This window comes from Balaenoptera ricei, unplaced genomic scaffold, assembly GCF_028023285.1.
Source record: "Balaenoptera ricei isolate mBalRic1 unplaced genomic scaffold, mBalRic1.hap2 scaffold_542, whole genome shotgun sequence".
Taxonomy (NCBI): domain Eukaryota; kingdom Metazoa; phylum Chordata; class Mammalia; order Artiodactyla; family Balaenopteridae; genus Balaenoptera; species Balaenoptera ricei.
Window position 1 is genome coordinate 12,358 of NW_026777727.1, and position 5,152 is coordinate 17,509.

General features: G+C 38.3%; 1 pseudogene; it reads right to left on the reverse strand.

The window, feature by feature from the left end:
• Positions 1 to 203: 203 nt before the first annotated feature.
• On the reverse strand, positions 204 to 636 carry LOC132358896 (mitochondrial import inner membrane translocase subunit Tim8 A-like; annotated as a pseudogene).
• Positions 637 to 5,152: the final 4,516 nt, after the last annotated feature.

Genomic DNA, 5,152 nt, shown 5'->3' on the forward strand with positions numbered 1-5,152 from the left:
TCAAATTATAGAGCAGTTCCACTATTAAAATTATAGGAAGCAGTTAATGGGACTATGAGGAAAGCATCGTCCCACATACAGTAACATACACCTAGTAGAGTTTTCCATTCATCTGTCAATTGTTTTCCCAAGATTAGCATTAAAAAACACAACCCCAAACACATTTGACCCTCAAACCACCCCCACACACAAAAATCGGTCTTTATTCATTCTCAGATGACAGGATGTCCCAAGAGTGACAAAGGTGGGAGCCGATCCCCCCACAGCCTTTTCTTCAACCATCCCATCAACTGCTCTTCATTTCTTGAACTACCTTCCTTTTCCAGAGAGGTAATACTCAGGTCAGTCAGAAAGGCTTTCTGAGAAGACTGGCTTGGATTTCTGGGTCTGTTCCAGTCGATTCTAGATGAATTGGCTTGTATCAATGAAGCGCTCAACGCAGTTCACAAAACAAGCCTCAGCCCGACTGTCCAACTTTGGCCCAGGCTTGTCCATGCACATTTCCCAACAAAGTTCCGTCATCTGGTGCACCAGCTGCTGGAAGCGCTGCTTCTGAGTCTCTACCTCCGTGCAATGCTGCAGCTGCGGGTCGACCGAGCCCAAACCCGCTGCGGAGGAAGACGAGGAGGACGCCATCCCAGCGCGGCCACGCGTGCCGAGACAAACTCCGCACCAAGTCACCGACCTTCACGTGTCTCCGCGGCAGAACCCTTAAATGGTGAATTTCATGTTTTGTCTCAATTTAGAAAAAAAGTGTGTGTGTGGGGGGGGGGTGGGCAGGAATGAACATATGAAGGAAAAGACTGCCTAAAACTGTAAAGATTTGGTAACAGATTTAAAATACATTTTGCAGGCAAGAAAGGGTGGAATTAACATGAAGGAAGTTAAATTAGTGATGAGGACAAATCTGAGAGTCTGCAAAATTACAGAGGAAAAAGGAGAAGAAAATGAAAATGCTGTGAAAGATGATGAGAGACATAAGAAACATAGCTAAGTAAACCAAACCAAGAATTATATCTGCAGCTGAGGAAGAAAGTAATATTCAAACACTTAATTGAATAAAACATCCTCCTCCTGAAAAGGGGAACACTGTATGCAGATTGAAAGTTGCCATAAAAATCCAGGGAAAAATCAGAGACTGAGACACATATCAGAAAAAGATTTTTGAGTCAAAATAAATAGAAGAAAATCCCATAAATAAACAATTTAAAAAAAAAAGTTAAGAGAAGAAAATTTAGTCTGATATCAGGCTTATTTAAAATACTAAATGTAAAAATAATGGAACCAAATCTGTATTTATTGGGGAAATTATATAATTCAAGGATTTATGGACCCAGTGCATTTTCATTAAGCACTATGACAATGAAAAGACATTTTCACAAGTACACAGCAGCTAGAAAGTATATTCAACCTCTGTACCTTCTTGAAAAATTCACTTGAAGACTCACCCAGCTGAAGAGATGAATCAAAATGAAGAATTCATTACAGAGAAATGAAGCAATGCTGAAAGTGATCAGTGGTGAACTTTGAAGTCAGTTTGACACAACACTCATCTAAATAGCAAATTTAGTTACAAGGTGGAAAAAAAAATGCCAAAAGTTAATTTTGGAATGAAAGGCATGAAAAGAAAAAACAATTGTATTTTTTTGTCTTTTTGACTAAAGAGCTGTCATTTTATTCATGACTTGGTGATCAGATAGGTTAAAGAAGTTTTCATAAAAAATAAATTTGACTTGATTAAAATTTAAAACTTGTGTGCACCAAAAAAAAAAAAAAAAAAAAAACACCATCAACATAGTAAAAAGGTTGCACACAGAATTGGGAAAAACATTTGCAATTCATATATCTGATGAGAGATGACTATCCATAATATATGAAGAACTCTTACAGTTCAACAACAGCAAAAAGCAATCTAATTTTTAAATGAGTACAGAATCTGAAGAGACATTTCTCCAGGAAAGATACAGATGGCCAAAAAGAACGTGAAAAGATGTTTTACTTCATTAGTCATGAAGGAAATGTAAATAAAAACTACAAAGAGATACCACTTCATACCCATTAGGATGGCTTTTATGAAATAAAAAAGAGCAAGGGTTGGCAGGGATATGGTGAAATTGGAACTCTTGTGTATTGCTGATGGGAATGTAAAATGGTATAGCCACCGTGGAAAACAGTGTAGTGGTTCCTCAAAAAATGAAACATAGAATTACTATATGATCTAGCAATTCTTCTTCTAAGTATATACCCAAAAGAATCGAAAGCAGGGATTTGAACAGATTTTGAACACCCAGGTTCATAGCAGCATTATTAACAATAGCCAAAGGGTGAGAACAATCCAGATGTCTACCACCTGATGAATGGATCAATACAATGTGATACATACATACAACAGAATATTATTCAGCCTTAAAAAGGAGTGAATTTCTGACACATGCTACACTGTGGATGGACTTTGAAGGCATTGTGCTAAGTAATACAAGCCAGTCACAAAAGGGTTGGAGGAGGAGGAAAAGGGAGTTATTGTTTAATAGGTACAGAGTTTCCATTTGGGAAAATGAGTTAATTCTGGAGATGGATGGTGTGATGGTTGCCCAACAATGTGAATATACTTAATGCCTTAACTTGTATACTTAAAAATGTTTGAAATGGTAAATTTTATGTATATTTTACCACAATGGAAAAAAGCTACCAAAAAATGAAACTCGAAAAGAATTTTAAAACTAGATATCTGTCTTCCAAATTATTGTTGAGTATATAAAATAAGCAAAATAACATAGAACAAGAACAGGAAACAAGAGGGGCTTCCGTGGTGGCGCAGTGGTTAAGAATCTGCCTGCCGTCGCAGGGGACACGGGTTCAAGCCCTGGTCCAGGAAGACCCCACATGCCGTGGAGCAGCTAAGTCCATGCACCACAACTACTGAGCCCGCATGCCACGACTACTGAAGCCCGCGAGCCTAGAGCCCATGCTCCGCAACAAGAGAAGCCACCGCAATGAGAAGCCCGCGCACCACAATGAAGAGTAGCCCCGCTCGCCGCAACTACAGAAAGCCCGCGCGCAGCAATGAGCACCCAATGCAACCAAATAAATAAACAAATAAATACATTTATTAAAGAAAAAGAATGAAAACTAAACTTTTTAAGCCTAGTCTTTCAGAACAGTAGAATGGGCTCCCAAAGAACCTTTCAAATGCTAATTTTTCTCTTTTCCTTACAAATTCTATAATCTAATAAATTATATACTTGCACTGTTTCTTAGATGTTCAATTGCTTTCCTGATTCCATTTTTTTCATATGTATTCACCTTTGCCCAAAATGCTTTTCTCTTTCCATCTCAGTTTTTTTGGTTTTGTTTTAAACATCTTTATTGGAGTATAATTGCTTGACAATGGTGTGTTAGTTTCTGCTTTATAACAAAGTGAATCAGCTATACATATACATATATCCCCATATCTCCTCCCTCTTGCATCTCCCTCCCACCCTCCCGATCCCACCCCTCTAGCTGGTCACACCACACTGAGCTGATCTCCCTGTGCTATGCGGCTGCTTCCCACTAACTATCTATTTTACATTTGGTAGTATATGAGTCCGTGCCACTCTCTCACTTCGTCCCAGCTTCCCCTTCCCCCTCCCCGTGTCCTCACGTCTGTTCTCTACGTCTGCGTCTTTATTCCTGTCCTGCATCCATCTCACTGTTTATCCAGTGTAACTCTCTTCTCACACTAGTAGATGCTTGAGAGGTATTTTAAAATAATTTTTGTCAGCTTCCTGTCTGAATCGTGATTTCCCTCTCTTAGGTTCCAGGGCTGCTGCTGCTTCAGAGCAGTCAGCTCAACTACAAGACACGAAGATTGATAATCTAGCAGACACTAAAGCCATTAAACAGAAAGGGGAGATCCACAGTAAGAGGACCGTTCCTAAGGAAGCCTGGCCCGAAGAGAAGAAATCCTTGCAAATAGATATTGCAGGTAATGGGGAGTGGGGTAGGGGGTGTGAGAGAGAGAGAGCATGCACACGCAAACGCCTGTGTCTACGTGTTTCCACTTAATTCTGATGAGACTATAGTCTCACAATTTAAACAGAGTTCCATCTTTTTATTTTTTGCTTTCTTATGCATATCACTTCAGTGCTTCTTTGTCTGTGTGGATGTATGTATTTATTTGTAAGATAATTGTTACTTCTGGGAAAAGACACTGGCAATTTAGAAACAAAATTACAATTAAATACCCAAGGCTGATAGTATTAGAAGTGAAGTATCATGTCTCAACACCGAAACAGGGGAGGGAAAGCTTAAGGCATTCCAGATGACTGTGACAAAGACAGAAAGAATCTCAATACAAACTTTTAAAAAATTACAATAAAAAAGACCCAAGATCAAATCTATTTATGTTCACCCATGGCCCCCTTTTTCTAATAACATAAAAGAAAAGTGTATAGGACACAAGCCATTACTACCTAGCTGTCAAAGGAAAACTGGATATCCACATGCAGAAGAATTAATTTGGACCATTACCTTTTACCATATACAAAATTAACCCAAAATGGATCAAAGATCCAAACAGAAGAGCTAAAATTATAAAACTCTTAGAAGAAAACATGGGGGGAAAGCTTCATGACATTGGATTTGGCAGTGATTTCGTGGATATGACACCAACAGTATAGGCAACAAAAGCAAAAATAAATAAACTATACTATATCAGAATTTAAAACTCTGCTTCAAAGGACACAATCAACAGAGTTAAAAGACAACCTGTGGAATAGGAGAAAATATTTGCAAATCATGATAAGTGACCAATATCCAGATTATATATGGAACTTCTAAAAGTCAACAACAAAGAAACCCAATTTAAAAATGGGTAAAGGACTCGAATAGACACTTCTCCAGGGAGTATATATGAATGGCCAACAAGTATATGAAAAGATGCTTAATATCACTAATCATCAAAGAAATGCAAATCAAAACCACAATGAGATACTACTGCACACCTATTAGGATGGGTAGTATCAAAAGAACAGAAAATAACAATCGTTGTCAAGGATGCAGAGAAATTGGATCCCTTGTGCACTGCTGGTGGAAATATAAAATGGCACAGCCATTATGGAAAACAGTGTGGAGGTTCCTAAAAAATTAAAAATAGAATGACGATATGATA